This window comes from Danio rerio, chromosome 8, assembly GCF_052040795.2.
Source record: "Danio rerio strain M-AB ecotype USA chromosome 8, GRCz13ab, whole genome shotgun sequence".
Lineage (NCBI taxonomy): Eukaryota > Metazoa > Chordata > Actinopteri > Cypriniformes > Danionidae > Danio > Danio rerio.
In genome coordinates, this window is record NC_141028.1 from 36,913,424 (window position 1) to 36,933,560 (window position 20,137).

The window sequence follows — 20,137 nt, forward strand, 5'->3', positions numbered from 1 at the left end:
TGCTTGCACTCTCTTATGGTCCACATGCAAATAGATCATTTTCACTGGTATAACCAGGCATTTGTCATCATCAGATTTCAACTTGCATTATTTTCATCATTTAACAACAGTAGTTTATACTGCAACGGTGTAAACGTTTAATCTTACACAGGGCTCGAAATTAACTTTTTTACTTGGTAGCACCGGTGCTCCCAACTTCAAAAATTTAGGAGCACCAGAAAAAATTTAGGAGCACCACAAAAAATTTAGAGATGACATTGATATTTGTGTGCAATAATTCCAAAATGTGTATGTATTAAAATTCTAGAATATTAATGATGATGAAAATGACAATAATAGTAACAATGAATTACATTTGTCATTATCATGCTGCCTTGAATGTGCTTGAATGCAAGTTATCTGCTATAAAAAGTCTGTTACTTTCTGAAAAATAAATGTATAGTTTGCATCAAACAAAAATGAAGCATTGCAGTAAGAAATATTTTTTTTGTACTGCTAAACAGCATATATATGCATGTCAGTTTAATAAATAATATTTCAGCTGCAAAACAAACAAAAGATTATAATAAAATATTAAATTCAAGGCTGAAAGCTGCAAAACAGTCATCAGTAACTAAATAAAAAAAATATATACATCTCATGAAAGAATAGGCAAAAGAAAGTAAATAAAGTCTCACTTCTATCACTATTTAAAAGTTTTGGTTTCAGTTTGTGTCAATTTAAATGTTCAGTCTGAGCTGATCTTCATTTTTCTGTGTTTGTGGAAAAGCAGGCGAGTCAGCCGACCCAATTTATGAGCAGGTTGAGCACCGGCGCAATACCGCTGTTTGTTATGAGACGCAGTTTCAGTGTAAACTTAGTAAAGGCGAGCTTCTTTGGCGATGATACAGTATTAGATTTGACTTTTAGCGGACATTTGCGCTGAACACGTAGTGAATGCAACGCATGGAGATTCGACCACCTTCTCCGAAAAGCACGTACTCGATTGATCTCAGCTGGCGGATCAATATTCACCACGTGTCATGATCGCTCTCATCTGCGCCTCAACTTTAGGTGGGGTTTGCACTTTGCAAACCTGTGTGCTTTACGTTTTCACACTTTAGCCGTTTGCATTTCCCGTGGACATAAAAGCTCCCTCCCTGTCATCTAACAGTGGATAGCCTTGAGTGATTGACAGCTAATATGAACCAATATAGCGGCAGGGAAGAGCGATTCAGCACGTTTTAAAAAAAAAATCAAAACAGGTCGCACTAATGCGCCCAAATATATTATGAGGTCGCATCGATTAATTTTCGGGCGCATATGCGACCAAAATGGTCGCAATTTCGAGCCCTGCTACACATAATACTCACCGTGTGAATAGAGGCTAATCTAAAGAAAAAACTTTGAATTGTTATATTGCGATTCTCAATATAATAATGTATCGCTACACCCATATTAAATGTATTATTATATAAAAATAACTGCACAGATACAGGAACAATAAGAAAATATCTCTTCAGATCAACATTTAAAAGACAATTATATAGACAAACCTCTTTGAAGCTCACTCTGTTCAGAATTCAAAGATAATGGCTCATGAGGAGACTGAAAAACATAATCAAAACACAGAAAATAAAGCTAAAACAACTCAAGTGTGTGCTAAACAGACATTATTAAACATTATATTTAATACTACATACGGTTCAAAATATGCCAATTTTTAAAATAAAATCCAATATACCCTACCTTTGCTTTTTCATGTTTGTTACAGGAGAGAAGGTCAACTCCTCCACATGACACACTCTAAAATTACAATTGTATGTTGTGATATCGTGCAGAACAATGTTTTAAAATTAAACACAAGGTACTTTTTTTTATACAAGATTAAAATTGTAACTCTGCCAAATAAAAACAGTTCTGTCAACACATGAACACTGACTCCACAGAGTATGCATCACAAACTTTTCTGGACAGTGAAAACTGATACAGAAGAAACTAAATCATTGAAAAAATTCATTATGTTGGTTTAATAGTGCACAAAAAGTACACTGTACAGGAAACTGGCCCAAAACAATTATCTAATACTTTACTATTTGATAGTGTCAGGCCCGGATTAAGAACTCAAGAGGTCTGTATTAAAAAAAATAAGAATAGAATACATTTTTTTCAAAACAAATCTATAATATATTGCCCACATTTTTTAAATAAATTATATATATATATATATATATATATATATATATATATATATATATATAGTCTACAAAGATTTAACTTATTTTTTAAGAAAATGAAAATTTTCTTATGAAAATGAAAATTGATGGTATAAGTACACTTGTTCAAGTTAACTGAAGCAGTACTAAAATATATATTTTAAAAGGTATTTATTACTATTCTCCACTGTGCTTTGCGAGAGCGCTTACTGAACAGCACGTTCGTTGACATAAGACTGCCCAGGCACGAATGCAATGTGAGTGCAGGCCGTAGGGGGAGACGGAAGGGGGGAAAAGCATGCTTCAGCCTGGTTCATGGCAACTGTACAGTGCGAGTATGCCCTCAGACACACAATGAATCCAGTCTGCACTGCCATTAGCATCCTCCACCTGGTTAATGCTAGCTTGCACATAACATTACCATAACGTCTTCTATACTCTCATTCTCCTCATCATGGGTCTGTTTGAAGGAGTGAATACATGAAACATGCCTCAATAAAGATGCACCCTCTCCTCTTTTTCTCTTGTGATTGCCAAATCCACTTGTTCACTCATTTTGATCTACGGCAAATACTACACTACAGTCCGCTCAATTCAGTGCAGGTTATTTCAAAACTTACAAGCACTTCACCAATTAAAGCATGCTGTTTAGTTAAAAAAAGTAAAGAAGGAAAGGAAAAAATCTGCATGCTTTTTATACATGGTGACATTTTCTGACAATTTAAATACAATGATAATAATAATATATGATAGGGGTGTAACGATTTATCGTTGTACGATTTATTGCGATGCAAAAATGTCTCGATATGCATCGTGGCGTTATGACGATATGATTACGATATGACGTCCGTTTTCTCTTATTAGTTGAGCTGTTTGCACGTGAGCTACGTTCCACCTGCTGTCGCACGTGAGTTCAGATTGCAGCAGCAGTAATGTTAGCAAACCAAGATGAGTGGAGTTGAAATAGAGGATGGCCCATCCTCTCAAAATCAGACGTCTGGCAACATTTCGGTTGTACAGTAATTGCTTTAGACTCGTCCGCTTTTTGACACGCATACTGGGTCACACATACTAAGTTTTAAAGTCTTCACAGTGATTTACATACTTTGCACAGCGACAGGGATACCTCCTAATGGTGTTGAAAGAGTCACATACTGTATTTATAAGGTACAATTCACCTTAAAATATCATTCTGTCTTCATATGATGTATTGGCGGCCGCAAAATCACACATGACATGAGCTGACCGTGAGCTGTTACTACAAAGGGCGGACTATGATAGACGCGTGCGTATGGCAAGCCGTTTTAACATTTAAACCTTTGATCTGACTATCCATAAATATATTTAGAGATATCTCTAATTATATTTTGACTAGTCATAATTATAATTCGACTAGTCAAAATATAATTAGAGATATCTCTAAATGAATTTAATTAAATATGAATTACATATATTTATGGATAGTCAGAACAAAGGTTTAAATGCTAAAACGGCTTGCCATACGCGCGCGTCTGCTTCAGTGAACAGAACCTGCAGGTTGTGACTAATAAAGTAGTAAACAACATTCAGTTTGTGGAACAGAGTGATCTTTCAGGAGCAGCGTGGGAAGTTTGAACAGCACTTAGCAGTGTAAATGAAACCGAAAACGTACACATTATTTAAACAATCATATCGATTTTAGAGTTATGATTACGATGAGCTAACCCTTTAAAGCTAAATTTGAGTACAGAGGTACACAAAAATGCACGTCAACATGATACACTTGATAGCGCCGACATCAGCGACGCCGAAGAAATAGTAAACCTGCCTAAACTGCTAAAAAGAGTCACGACTGTCCTGTGTAATGATAAGACGGCCACCCTGTCACTCATGCCCAACATGAAGACAGCCATCCATAAAAACCTCTCAGACAGATACACATAAGTTCAGGATTATCTTATAGAACTGCTGATTACCTGGAAATGTAGATTTTTTTTTGCACACACAAAAAACGCAAGTGACCAAGCAAAGCCTTAAGCTCTCACTGTTAAATTCAATTGAATAGAAAGCTTATTTTTTTGCACCTTTACTTAAATTGTTCCTTAATTTTGTCTCTGTCATTTCAATAATATTTTTAAAGAAGTTTTTAAATTGTTTTATTTTCCAGAGACAGGCCTGTTTAATATATTTTCTAAAAGAAGGTTCAGTTTAACAAGTTGAAACAAAAGAAATACATAAAAAATAGTTTACTTGGTAAAATTTGCATTTCAGTTAAATTTTCAATTTTTATTCCAAATATCGTGATACATATCGAATCGTGAACACCATATCGTGATACACATCGTATCGTGAGCTGAGTGTATCGTTACACCCCTAATATATGATATTGACTATTTGCTAAGAGGAAATGCCTAGTTTCTAAAAAAAATGTTTTTAAAGAGAGGGAGGCAACCTTTATTAAGACATGTGCAACCTATTAAATGCTCTTCAACAGAGCCATGAGGTAGGAGAATATGGGTGAAGTAGCGCTAGTTGTGGCAAATGATAATCGACAGGCTAACCAGGGTTTGGGAAAGGGCGACTAATAGTGGTGTAACGGATCCAAAATCTGCAGTTCGGATCACTCTACGTTTTTTGAGTTATGGATCGGACCATTTTTTGGATCAGCAAAAAAGGGAGGAGACAATTTGCTTTCCATTTATACAAAAATGTTACTGCATAATACATTGCTTTTAACAAACAGAAAATAGAACCTGTAATTTTAATAAAAAATAAAAATCAGGAAATAACCAGCTAAAAAAAAGTATTCAATATGAAATATGATCTTTGCTACTGTTGCTGATAATGCAAAATATATAGAAATCTTGTACAACATATATTTATCTTCAATTAATGATTCAACAATTCACACATAAAACTTCATGTTTCATTATACTGTAGGTGTATTATATTTGAAAACCTATTCAATTACATAGTTTTGATGTTTGTTTGTCGCCATCTGTTGGTTACACAATGTAGTTGCTTTCACCAGCATCTTGTTTCATTAAACAGTGATTTTATTCTTACCATAATGAATGCATTAATGCAGGCTAAACAAACAGTGACAAAAAAACACCTTAATAGCCAAAAGCATTTATGTAGGTCCCACAACGTCATCATTATATTTTACAGGGAAGCCAAAATGCTTTCATTCATGCAATTTGAATGACACGGGAGGCGATCTCTCTGCGATTGTTATAAATGTTGGATTAACCTACAAGTTCAAAAAAAGTTATTAATCTACGGGTCACGCGCATTCCGAACCGTGGGTTGTGATCCGTATCGATCACGGATCAACAGTGATCCGTTACACCCCTAGTGACTAACGTCACAAATAAATAAATACAAATGAATTCTATTAAGATGTTGCTAACATTTGAAAATAACTTTATTATATATTTAAAATAACTATTTAGAGAAATAAGATAAACATCATCAAAACACACGAGGCACTTGTGACTTTATTTAACATTTGCATTATTTTAATTTTTTTTTTTAAATGTTTCCTAAAAATAAATGTATTTCCCATCTGATATCCAATGGGGAGAAAAAAAATAAGAATAAGTTCAGCAGACGGTATATTAGAACTCGAGTTGATGATCAATCGCGTCAAAACATGTTGCTGTGCATTACAAGCTACACCACTGGCGCTATTTAGTTATGTTGTCTCTGTCGGTCAGACATCACTTGTCTGACAAAATTTGTGTAAATGGCTTATTCCATCAATGTGTGTTATTAACCATTGGTTAATCAGGCCCTGGATAGTGTACAATCTTTAATAGTTTTAACTTTTCACTAATATGGAAATCATTAATATTAGCATTTTTTAGACTCTTAAATTAAACATTAACATTTTAAAGTGTGGTTTTCAATTAGGACATTTCTTTTTATTATTATTATTATTTAAATGTTATTTGTTGACATTTATAATGTCTTGTCATCAAATCATCATTCATGACTTAATTTTTTTGTGTTAAATTAAACTCCTTTTTGCATCTTAACATTTTATACACTATGCTTATAATGAAACAATAACTGGGGACTACCTGCAGTAAGAAAAAACATGTACAAAACTTTGGTACCTTTGATGTCACTGATGTACCTCCACGTAAGCATGTCTTTATCCTTCCCCAACCTCACATGATGAGCAGCATCTTTCAAAGGATTTAATCCTCTGCTTTGACTCTTACCACCATTCATTCACTGTTAAAATATTATATAAGGTTAAACTTCACAGTTTATAATATCAATACAATACCACATATGCAAAGCAGTATTAATATATGTGACGTAGTGTAAAATTCTCTAAAGAAGACCAAAACAGAAAATAGTAATATAGTTATCAAATTTCATAATACAGTTATCACATTTCAAACCATTTAACAAAATATAAGTTAGTAGTGCACTATTTTGACAATTTGATCAAATAAAGTTATTTAACTTGGGTAAGTTAACCTCTTTTCATAATAAAATTTCATTTATTCAAATGTACAGTTTAACTGAACACAAGTTTATCACAAAAAAACATTAGAAAAAATAAAACCACACATTTACATTACTAAATTCAAACATTTTGTTCAATCATGCTTAATAATTCAAGTTTAGTAAATTGTTTCTACGTCATATTTATGTTTAATATACCTTGTTACCATGTTATTTATACCATATTCGAATGGTCATTGCTTCTCACATAAAAGTATGTGTAGAAAAAAAATCACAGTTACATAGTGCATCTATCATAACGTTACATCTCATGGAATCAGACGGCGAATTGTTTACCGCGGAGGAGTGAGCTCTACCCGGTTCTGGGTTAAATCGACACCGGCGCTTCCGAGCCAGATACAGGCCTAGCGCGTGCTATTATTAGCAAATACACATTTTGAAGAACTACTTCTGATGCTGCCATTACAAACACCTATTTCTAACGTTTATTTGTTCTCATCTTCTGTTCCCAGTCACTAATTATTATTGTCTAAAACAGTACGCGCCGGATATAAATATATAAATAAACTTGCTATTTTGAATAACAAGTGGAATAATACAGTACATATAATAATAAATAATTGATAGATTAGATTAGTAAATAGATTACATTGCGACTGCTGCAATTTGCGCTTTAATGTTTAGCTGGTCAACTGTATGGTATGGAAATGTTACATACCTACTATATGAACCCGTCTCATACAGCTGCCATTGCAAGGCTCAGACACTTTGTAGAGAGGAATTTAACACAACTGCCTCTAGGAGTCGCCAATGGAAATAAAACAGACACGCACAAAAAATGTGCGTACGCCTGCCAGAAAGCTGCCGTGAAGCTGCGCACATTCCCACGTTCAGTTCATCGTTAGTAAATCCAAACGTGAGCGATTCTGAGCGTGAAACCTGGCGTACGCAAAGTTTTTGTGCGTACGCAGCGTTGATACATGAGGCCCCAGATCTACAAACACATTACCGTTTTTTAGTCAAAGTAAGGACCAGTTCTACACACACATTACCGGTTTTTAGGCAACGTGGGGATCAGATCAGCACCCTTACTAATATTAAATTTTAAACCTCAATCAAGTAATTTGACAGTAAACTGCTTTAGAATTTTCATTTGAAGAGCAGGTCAGTTTATAAAAAATGTAATTTGAATACAGAAGGAACCTCAAGATCCAAACAGGAAATGGTCCAGAATAGATTTAATAAATGTTATATTTATTATAAATAATTTCCACAAAACCTTTAAACACAAAAAAAAGCAGTAAACACAAAATCCATGAAACTCTCTTGCTTGTCTAAAAGCAGTTCTCATTGGGTATAACAAGCTTCCACATAACTCTTCCATGTCTGCGTGCACATTTAGTTAAGTGCAATAGCAAATAATATTAAACGGTTAGTTCACCTCAAAATGAAGATTCTTTTATTAATTCCTCTCCTTCAAATTGTTTCAATCCCTTGCTGTCTATGGAGGATGAGGAGTTCTTGCACTTCATCTAAGTTATCTTCCTTTGAGTCTGAAGAAGAATGAAGGTCTCAGGGGATTAGAGTGAGATGAGGGCAAGTAATTAATAATATAATGTACATTTTTGGGTAAACTCTTAAAACCCACCAGTATGTTCTATTTCTGTTTCTGTCGTATTTTAACTATTTGAAAAAAAAAACATTAAAAATATTTTAAAATATATTAATAAAGAACTGAACCCCACAAATGCAAAGAGACCTTCATCATATAACCAAGCCACCAAAACTCCAAATAGACATCATTTGTTAAGCATTAACTCTACATTAATAGTAAGCTGTTTATAAACACAGCTAGATGCTCTATTGTTGACTTATAAGCATGTGTAATGTGCTCAATTTTTGTGTTTTCATACTTTGTTTATAATTCATTTTTCATAACTAAATGAAGTATTGCATTATTTACAAACTGTCTAAGAATAATTGGTGTTTTTTAAGATCATTAAGAATGAGTAAATAAATGATTAAAAAACTATATAAATGAACATTTATACATTTACTATTCAGGCATATAATCAGGGCTAAAAAAAAAAGAAAAAAAAAAAGAAAATCCAATCGGTTCACTCTACACACAGCCCCACTCCTTGGTATCGAGCGCAGGCCCGGCCCTACATTTAGATGTTGTATAATATGAAATAGCAGTAAAAATTATGAAAATTGTTATGAAATAGTTTTTCAGTCATGTAGCCTAATACAAATATTTAGTAACACTGCACAGTGCAATTATTATTTAAATTTATTATATCCATTATTATTAATATTAGTAAAATCTTTTTAAAAAATTTACTTTAGGCTATACTGCTATTTGCTCATGCAAAATTAAACACCAGAAAATATATCGTAGGCCTATATTAAGAGCTAAATTACAGTTAGCATCATAATTAGTTCAATTATGTGCTGTAGGCTATTGATTGACCAACACCCCCTGTATACAGTTTACACACTGCAGGTCTACAGTTCTGATGTGTATTTTGAATTACTTGTTTTAAATGACAGTAAGACATGCTATATTTAGTTTTTATAGTAAAATATACATTATAATCCAGTACAAAGTAAAATAATATTTATTAGTGGCCTATTGGCAGCGTATAGCCGTTAAGCTTATAGTCTAAGCATGTCATTTATTTATTATTAACATAAATTACAAACTAGCATCCTTATGATTTTATTTCGTTTCTGTATATTTTTATCAAACGAAAAATGCAATGATTTATACTTTGGTTTTAATTTTATTAGAAATTTAATAGCCGTTTAGGCAACACTACTTCTACATGTCATTGGCTCTGATTGCGTTTTTTACAGATAACCTATTTACAAAGATTTTTATTAAACAAGTGCACCACCACAAGATATTTTTGTAGGTGTAAAAATCTAAAAAGTATCATTATCATATTCTTGCCTTATTCATCTTTAATATAAATATAAAATTTAACACATTCATTGATTAAACTAGGGATGCTAACGATTACTCGATTGATTTATTGTCGGTAACCCTTTAAAACCGATAGACCTTATCGATGACCGATTAAGCATGGGCATTTAATAAGTTATGCTTTGCTCTTTGAGATGCGTCCACGATTTCACACATTACATAATCAAGTGTGCGCAGTTTAGGCTACGTTACCCTATGGAGTCGTGCACTCTCTTGACTTTGCATATTGGTTATGCACATATTGGTCATACCTATTATGCTCAGATCTCGTTTATCCGCTGGTGCTGCCATTAATCCGCTGGTCAAGTAATCAAAAAGTAGGCTACATGACGTTTAATTATGGGCAGGTTATTAAGACCAAACATTGGTTGTGCAAACTGTATTACGTTCTCTAAAATTTTAAAGTGTTTTAAGCTACATTATCTTTTATAGACTGGCATAGGCCTAAATACGCATCACGGCCAGACATTTATAGTTTATATAAAAACGAGCGTCACCGTCGCATTTGTTCACATGCTTTAAATTAATGCTTTTTGTCTCCCAAAAATAATATAATAAAGAGAACGATAAAATAACATTATTAACCGTTTAACTGTAAACATTTCTGTTCAGAACGATTAAAGTTGATCTTTTTTTTTCGGTTTTCGTTTCTGTTCCTGAAAAATGTCATTTGATTCTGTTTTTCGTTTCCGTTCCTTGAACCGGTTTGGAGCCCTGTATATAATACGTTTTTCTGCATGTTAAATAATGCTTTATTAACTCAACTTCATGTAGTTTTGAGATCTAATCTAAAGTGAGGAATATTGATGCTTTATAAATCCCTTATAAATGACAATTAAAGGCTCAGAATCATTCATTTATTCATTTATTTTCATTTTGGTTTTCTCTCTTTATTAATTCGGTGTCGCAACAGCGGATTGAACCACCAACTTATCCAGCACGTTTTTATGCAGCGGATGCCCTTCCAGCTGCAACCCATCCCTGGGACACATCCATACACATACACACTCATTTACTACGGACCATTTTAGGCTACCCAATTCACCTGTACCGCATGTAGGAGCACCTGGAGGAAACCCACACCAACACAGGGAGAACATGCAAACTTTACACAGAAATGCCAACTGACCCAGCCAGGGCTCGAACCAGCGACCTTCTTGCTGTGAGGTGACAGCACTACCTACTGTGTATCAAATAAACAATAAGTATTTGCAATCATACCTAAACAAATACAATTACTGTAAATTTTAAACATTGCTGAATAACAGGAGTGTCGAAATACAACATCATTTGATAAAACAACAATATAATAATTTAACAATACATTACGTGTAAAGCAATTTTATATTTAGACAAAATTGCAATGATTTACTTTTCATTTGATACAGTTTCATTTGAGCATCTTGTAATAAGTAGAAATTAATAGTCATTTTTTCCCTGTATATAATGTAACTGAGCCTTATATTGTCATTTATAATGGATTTATAAAGCATGAATAGCCCTCGCTTTAGATTAGATCACAAAACTGCATGAAGTTGAGTTCATAAAGCATTTATTAACATACTAAACAACTTATTATATGCCTGAATAATAAGAATTATCAATGTTATTTTGAATAGTTTATTAATCATTTACTTGCACATTCTGAATTATCTAAAAAAAAAAACACCTACTACTTTTAAATATCTGGTTTGTTAATGATGTATTTTTCATTACTAAATTAAGTATTGCATTATTTACCAAGTATGAAAACAATCATTAAGCACATTATAATTGTGCTTATAAGTCAATAATATTTGTAATTTATATTTATAAATATAATTTATAAACTGCTTACTAATGTCTATTAATGTAGCGTTAATGCTTAACAAACGTTCAACTAACTATTTGCTAATGTTTCATAAATAATTCATTGTGTGCAGTTATTATAGTGTTACCCAACATTTATATATCTTATTAATCAGGCATATAGTAATGGTTACTCTGTCTAATAATAAATGCTTTATTAACTCAACTTCATGCAGTTTTGTGAGCTAATCTAAAGTGAGGACTATTGATGCTTTATAAATCCCTTATAAATGACAATTAAAATCTCAGCTATATTCTACACAGAAAAAAAGAAATAAATTAAAAGGGGGAGTGATTTATAGCTTTATATATATATATACATATATATATATATATGGTGAAGCAGTGGCGCGGTAGGTAGTGCTGTCGCCTCACAGCAAGAAGGTCGCTGGGTCACTGGTTTGAACCTCGGTTCAGTTGGCATTTCTGTGAGAAGTTTGCATGTTCTCCCTGCATTCGTGTGGGTTTCCTCCGGGTGCAAAGGCACAGTCCAAAGACATGCTACAGGTGAATTGGGAAGGCTAAATTGTCCCTTAGTGTATGAGTGTGACAGGCCCATATGACAGGCTGGCCGGAAGGTGTAAAAAAGTCGTTATCATATGGACAAGTCTAAAACTGAAGGCCTTGTTCCAAAAAGAGCCGACCCCGCAATCATACGGGACTAAGGCCAAAGAAGATATATATATATATTTTTTTTTCCATTAATTTCAAGATACACAAATGAAACTATCTAATGAAAAATAAATCTTTGCAATCTTATCAAAATATAAAATTACTGTACAGTGCAAACATCACAGAAACACTGAAATGAATCTTGTCATATTGTTAATTGTTGTTTTGAAATGATGTTGTATTTTTATTTTGCAATGTTTAAACTTTACAGAATTTTTTAAATAAGATTGCAAAGATTTATTGTTCATTAGATACTGAGCCTTAAATTGACATTTATAAGGGATTTATCAACTATAAACAGTCCTTAGGTCACAAAACTGCATGAAGTTGTGTTATTATAGCATTTACTAACACACATGGTTACAATTACTATATGCCTGAATATAACATGTATAAATGCTCATTTGAATAGTTTATTAATCATTTAATAACTCATTCTGAATTATCTTAAAAACCACCAACTACTCTTATATACAAATAGTTTGTAAATAATGCAATACATAATATAGTAATGAAAAATGAATCAGTAACAAAGCATGAAAATACAATTAAGTCAAGTCAAGAATACAGCGTTTGAAGCTGTATTTATAAACTGCTTCCTAAAGTCTATTAATGTAGAGTTAGTGCTAAACTAATGATGTATAGTGTATACTTACTATAAAAGTGTTATTCAGATTTTTTATCTAAAGAGCCGAGATTCAGTTTTTAATATAAAAATCCAAAGCTGACCAATCTCTGGTTTTTAGAGCCAATGGTTCAGCTTTCACCACAGCATGTACTTCCTGTTTGCTCCAGGATCTTCTCTTTATGGGACCTATGGGTGGTTAAAATATAAAAAAGTGGTTTTAGTTGCATAAATGTTCAGTCATTTTTACAACATGTGCTGTTATGTTAGTTTAATATTGTGATAGAAAATGCTAGAAAAATATGTCTTGCCTATTATTAAAAATACTTAAGATGGAGATGGATTTAAAAATACTTCCTAATAACTCCAAAACTGGTTAATGGGGTTACACTTTATTCCATAGTCCAGTTTAGACATTCTTCTAACTATGCGTAACTCTGCAACTACGTTAATTATCTCACCGTAAAGTATTATGTATTAGAGTATTTCAATAAGACTAACGCTCATCTGATTATCAGTAGAGTATTAGCAGACTGTTAGCTCAAGTTTAGCTCAAAACACTACACTGTAACAGATATCTGTTCATTACCAGTTCCTGTATTTTGTGATTTACAAGTGTTTTTTTTTTTTGTTTGTTTTTTTGTGGTGGTGAATTGCATTATGGGATGTTGATCTCTGCTCTGTGCACTTTTGATGTTGAAAATTCAACTCTACAGTTTAACAAAGTGACTTTTACTGACATTTTAGTAGTTTGAAATAATATAATGTATAAGAAATAATATATAGAGATAAATAAGTCTTTAGAATAACAGAAAATGTACCGGCAGTTTATTACAAGGTTTCTGTAGCATAATATACAACAACAACCCAAACAAAAAGTCACTTTTTTTTACTTTTTAAGATTAAAAGTTGTTGGAAGAAAGATCAAGATCCCATAATGCAATTCAAAAGCAGAAACAAACAGATTTCATAAAAACAAATTATGAAAAACTGCTAATTTAATTATTCTTACTTATTTTTATTAATTTTAGAGTGTAGAGTATTAGCTGACAGTTAAGGTTACCTCAATAAAACCAACTCTCATTGGTCTCAGTAAATAGTACAGCAGACTGTTAGGTTACGCTCAAAATTAGTACAATATGACTAATTCTTATATAAATTTAGTAGAGCATTAGCAGTGTTGATTCTAACAGACAGTCTAATACTGTTAGTTGACAAGTAGTTGCAGTTACTTGTAGTTAGTAGTAGTAGTAAAGTAAATTATCAAAATAAAGTGTAACCAGATATGCAATTAGTATATTTTTCCAAAGTATTTAGCAATATTGTTTAACTAACATGAAATGAGACATCAAGTGCAACTGTACTGAAATCATCATGGAAGTAATGTGCTTCTGTCCTGTTTTACCCTACATGTTATGTAAATGAGCTTGTGCATTTGGACTTGTACAATAAAACAAGTCAGTCACAAATTAACTTTAATGATCATACCTCTCTTTTTTGTGAATGCTGGGTCTGCATCACTATCTTCACAGACACTGTACCATGGTGATGATACTTGAGGGGACTCTGAAAGTAAAAATCAAGTCTGAGAGTTGACTTCTCTGCATAAAGCTTACCAAAATATTTATTTGATTTTGTGTTGTTCTTTTTAATGGGTAAAAGCGTGTGATGGTAGCTTAAAAATAGTTTTCAAACATAGCACATACATATCATGATAAAAATAAACATTCTGAAAAAAGAAAAAATCTGATTAGAAAAATAAATAATATTTTTACCTTTTAGATTGGACTTCACCTCCTCCAAAATCACGATCCACTGTAACTTTCTCTGAATGTAAAAACCCACACAAAAATACATCATTTAAAACAATATGGTATATGTTTGCAAATACAAATGTGTATATAACATCCAGAAAATCTGGCACTGTATTACATGTTTGTGTGTAAACCCACGATTTGATCAAGATTCCCCCCTTTAAAATCTGCTGAGCGTCTGTTTTCAAGTCCCAGAAAAACTGAGTTGTGGGAACAGAGCAGTTCTCTTCTGCAGTCATACAGTCATAACACACACATACATATGAAGAGTTCGGTTGCAAAATGCGATAAACGGCATTTTTTGACATTTGGATTTTATTATTGGAAATCACTGTTCAGATGTACCTTAATCTATGTGTCAATTGCTGCCATTAATAACATTTAAGAATGCACATTTTAGGCCAAGTACAAAACGTATTTTTTTTCACAAAACGCAATATCCGTCAGACCAGTTTCTTTACAAAGTGCGATATAACAGTTAGAGAGCGTTCAGGATGCGGCGCGAGCTCAGCATCCCCTGGGAAGAGAGTCATCGCCGGTGAAGTGCTCAGAGTTTGCTCATTGATTTAGCGATAGAAGATGAAGTCTTCAACTTCACAAAAAATTATAAAAAGGCCACAAAAGTGGACCAGAATAAGATACTTCTGCGTCAACAATACACAAATGCAGCAGGGAACGAGTCTCCGCTGATGTCAAGAGAAGGCCTAGGAGCGCCTTTTTTCCTACTCCCCATCACAAGATACCTGTCTGCAAGTGTTCTTTATAAGTTTATTTTTTAAATAATTTCTTAAATGTAGCTGAGTAGCCTATCTGAAGATTTATTTATGTGGTTGCACCTATTATTTAAAATTAATTCTTGTTGTTGTTGATTTATTACAAAGGAACTTAAAGGGCACATGTTGTTATGGAGAAAACGGTTTAGCTTTTTCACAACCAAATAAATAAGCTATTATTATTATTACAGTGAAATAATTCATTAAATATGACATAGCGAGGCAAGTTTGTGTCACGGACTCAGCTCCGCCCGCTCTAATCATACAGGTTTGGTTTTCTGCAGCGGTGTGGAAGGAGCCGCCCCCCACTCTTTCTGTACCAAGCTAAAGGTCATTTATCTAACTAACTTAATCTTACTTATCAAACAAAACATTGATTCACTAGCTTTTGGTAATGGTATTAATGTAGTATAATATAGCCTAAGGTGGATGTAGCGTTTTGCAAAAAAAAAAAAAAAAAGTTATGTTATGTTATGTTGTGTACATTCTGGCCAAATCTAACTTAGAATCTTATTATTATTAATCAATCTTTGCATATATTATTCCATGTTTGACAATGTGGGTTGGATTAATATGTAGCATTTTGGCATGTCTTTTTTTACTTAATTATAGACATAAAATTAAATAAAAAATATCCTGGATTTGAAAATATTGTGTTCCTGGCCTTCACTGAGCTCAAGTTATAGTTTAATGTACAAAAATTGTGAATGAACTTGACTGTTGATGTCCTGAAAAATAATGTCAAAATTACCAACATTTTTTTAAATGGATATATCTCGTTCTGCAATGAAACTCTTTATATACAGTTGAAGTCAGAATTATTAGCCCCCCTGAATTATTAGACAGCTTGTTTATTATTTCCCCAATTTCTGTTTAACGGAGAGAAGATTTTTTTCAACACATTTCTAAACATAATAGTTTTAATAACTATTTCTAATAATCATTTCTAATAATGGACTTATTTTCTCTTTGCCATGACGACAGTAAATAATATTAGACTAGATATTCTTTAAGACACTTCTATACAGCTTAAAGTGAAATTTAAAGGCTTCACTAGGGTAATTAGGTTAACTAGACAGGTTAGGGTAATTAGTCAAGTTATTGTATAATGATGGTTATATGAAATGATATATATATATATGAAAGTATATACAGTTGAAGTCAGCCCACCTTTTTAAAACTTTTTTACAAATATTTCCCAAATGATGTGTAACAGAGCAGGGAATTTTTTCATAGTATTTCTGATAATATTTTTTTCTTCTGGAGAAAGTCTTATTTGTTTTATTTCAGCTAGAATAAAAGCAGTTTTAATTTTTTATGAACCATTTTAAGGTCAATATTATTATCCCTCCAATAACTTGCCTAGTTACCCTAATTAACTTAGTGAAGCCTTTAAATGTCACTTTAAGCTGTATAGAAGTGTCTTGAAAAATATCTAGTCAAATAATTTTTACTGTCATCATGGCAAAGAGAAAATAAATCAGTTATTAGAGATGAGTTATTAACACTGTTATGATTAGAAATGTGTTTAAAAAATCTGCTTTCCATTAAACAGAAATTTAGCACAAGAAATAAACAAGGGGGCTAATAATTCTGACTTCAACTGTATATAATTAAAAATATATATTTTATATATAATTTTATAAATATTTTATAAAAAATATTTTATATATTTTTATATATAATTTATAATTTTTATTTTGAAAAATATAATTTAGACAGTAGTACTCAAGGGTCCAGGGGTCTGTTCTTCGGACCTCGCTTAAATAATCTAAGAATATATTACAGATCCTGGATCTTTTAATCTTGATAACTCATCTTAGGCTAATTTGGTTCTTCAAAAAAGTTTGCGAATCAGATTAAACTGATCTGAGAGGTGTTGTGACTGTGTGTTGTGACAGATCTATCGATCCTCAAAATCATTATCAGCAATACAACGATTGGCTGACGGCACAGCAGCTTGATGACATCTGATTAATGCACAGTTATCAAAATTACATGAAATCCGTAGTAAACGGTTCGTTGAATCTGATATGCAATAACAGAGTTGTGAGTTACGTGCTGGAGCAGAGCAGTTCTCTTCCTCTGTCATATGGTCATCCTTCAATAAAAGCTGAATATAAAAAATATATATTAGTTAGACAGCAGTACTCAAGGGTCGTGGTCCCCACTATGTCAGACCGTACTGTGTGTGTATTGAGGACTAAGTGTGTTTCACAGCTTCTCTAACATGCCTCTGGTCCCCACAATGTCAGTGCATATGTTCACCAATTAGGACACACACTCTGTTTCATTTCTATATTTTGATTAAGTTAAATAATTACAATTAAATACACCACTACTACAACAACAACTACTATTACTACTACAACTAATAATATTAATAATAATAATATAATAATAATAATAATTGTTATTATTATTATTATACACACACCTCATCAGAGTTGTGGGTCTCCTACTGGAGCAGAGCAGTTCTCTTCCTCTGTCATATGGTCATCCTTCCATCCTTCAATAAAAGCTGAATAATAAAAAAAAATATATATATATATTAGTTAGACAGTAGTACTCAAGGGTCCCGGTCCCCACTACGTCAGACCTTACTGTGTGTATTCAGGACTAAGTGTGTTTCACAGTTTCTCTAACATGCCTCTGGTACATGCCTCTGGTCCCCACAATGTTACACTAGTGCATACATTCATACATTAGGACACACACTCTGTTTCATTTCTATATTTTGATTAAGTTAAATAATTACAATTAAATGCACTACTACTACTACATCAACAACTACTACAACTACTACTACTAATAAAAATAATAACAACAACATTAAACACACCTCATCAGAGAGTTGTGGGTCACGTACTGGAGCAGAGCAGTTCTCTCCTTCTGTCATACGGTCATACTTCAGCAAAGCTGAATAAAAAAAATAAAAAAAAATATATTAGTTAGACAGCAGTACTCAAGGGTCCCGGTCCCCACTATGTCAGACCTTACTGTGTGTATTCAGGACTAAGTGTGTTTCACAGCTTCTCTAACATGCCTCTGGTCCCCACAATTTTACACTAGTGCATGGGTTCACCAATTAGGACACACACTCTATTTCATTTCTAGATTTTGATTAAGAAAATAATTACAATTAAATGCACTACTACTACAACAACAACTACTACTACTACTACTACTACTACTACTACTAATAAAAATAACAACAACATTAAACACACCTTATCAGAGTTGTGGGTCACGTACTGGAGCAGAGCAGTTCTCTTCCTCTGTCATATGGTCATCCTTCAATATAAGCTGAAAATAAAAAAATTTATATTAGTTAGACAGTAGTACTCAAGGGTTCCGGTCCCCACTATGTCAGACCGTACTGAGTGTGTATTCAGGACTAAGTGTGTTTCACAGTTTCTCTAACATGCCTCTGGTCCCCACAATGTTACACTAGTGCATACGTTCACCAATTAGGACACACACTTCTACTTCTACTACTACTAATAATAATTATTATTATTATTAAATTTAAACACACCTCATCAGAGGGTTGTGGGTCTCCTACTGGAGCAGAGCAGTTCTCTTCTTCTCGTCAATATAAAAAACACAAAATAATAATTAGACAGTAGTACTCAGGGCTCCTGGTCCCCACTATGTCAGACCGTACTGTGTGTGTATTGAGGACTAAGTGTGTTTCACAGCTTCTCTAACATGCCTCTGGTCCCCACAATGTTACACTATTGCATATGTTCATAAATTAGGACACACACTAAGTTAAATAATTACAATTAAATGCACTACTACAGCAACAACATCTACTACTACTACTACTACTACTAATAATAATAATACTAATAAACAAACCTCATCAGAGAGTTGTCGGAGCAGTTTTCTTCTGCAGTCATATGGGCATCCTTCAATGAAAGCTATTTAAAAACAGCTTTGTTATATAAGTCATGTCATGACTATAAAGCTTTCATGACAGTCTTATGAACCCCCCTTTAAAGTAAAGCATTACCCAATTAATTAAACTTTTTTACCCATTAAGACAAGAAGAAGATATTAAGAGATTGATTTCATTATCTCTTATGGATGATGCAAACTCTTTATTTTTGAACAGATTTACCCTTAATCTATATTAACATTAAAAAACTCTTAGCTTTGCTGAATGTATTAAGGATTAATGTATTAAGTAATCAAAATGTCAAACCTTTCTCCAAGGCCAATCACATGCGCCATAGTCAAACGTTATTTCCTCTCCAAAGAAAATATCCCTGATTGCAAAAAGGCACAAATGAGGTTTTCTCTGAACAACGATCTTACTGACAGTGCAGTTAGGGTGCAGATCGTCCTCATGATCGGCATCAATGCTGCAAAACTAAGAGAAAAGAGCAAGCAACATTTTAATTATGCCCTCTCATAGCAATAAAAAGCTAAACTATGGCATGAATACAAACACAATGAATATAATATATACATGTACATTTGAATGGGGAAAACACTTAACCACCTGTTCCCCTTCGGTTGGGGAACTTCAGTGCCATGAATGGGAGGATTCGGATCAGAAGCCGCTTATCTGGAGAGTATTGAACGGGCCAATGAATGAAATTAATTGGCAGCGTAAGCTTGCGCAGGTGTGCGACATCTGCAATTATCTCAGCATATAAGCACACCTGAAGCCAGCAGACGCCATCCTTTTCGCTTCAGATCCTTTCTGAGTGAGTCGATGAGGGTTCCTCTTGCTGATCAGCACTTCAGAG

At 33.1% G+C, this 20,137-nt stretch overlaps 2 protein-coding genes across 39 annotated transcripts in view; one reads left to right on the forward strand and one right to left on the reverse strand.

The window, feature by feature from the left end:
• The window catches only part of LOC141375838 (uncharacterized), a 488,480-nt gene that overhangs the window by 330,249 nt on the left and 138,094 nt on the right, over window positions 1-20,137 (reverse strand). Inside the window, exons 3-16 of one of the 38 annotated variants that reach the window (XR_015498123.1) lie at window positions 19,588-19,755; window positions 19,242-19,303; window positions 18,916-18,962; window positions 18,608-18,683; window positions 18,220-18,296; window positions 17,815-17,898; window positions 17,436-17,490; window positions 14,566-14,617; window positions 14,279-14,356; window positions 12,895-12,979; window positions 8,098-8,209; window positions 6,296-6,416; window positions 1,729-1,785; window positions 1,536-1,587 (exon numbers count right to left, since the gene is read on the reverse strand). The exons of the other annotated variants lie outside the window; for them this stretch is intronic. The gene's annotated coding sequence lies outside the window, so the exon portion shown is untranslated. The remainder of the gene's footprint in view (window positions 1-1,535; window positions 1,588-1,728; window positions 1,786-6,295; window positions 6,417-8,097; window positions 8,210-12,894; window positions 12,980-14,278; window positions 14,357-14,565; window positions 14,618-17,435; window positions 17,491-17,814; window positions 17,899-18,219; window positions 18,297-18,607; window positions 18,684-18,915; window positions 18,963-19,241; window positions 19,304-19,587; window positions 19,756-20,137) is intronic. 38 annotated transcript variants of the gene reach the window in all.
• Window positions 1-20,137, forward strand: part of LOC141375828 (E3 ubiquitin-protein ligase RBBP6-like) — a 45,609-nt gene that overhangs the window by 14,255 nt on the left and 11,217 nt on the right. The window lies entirely within an intron of this gene.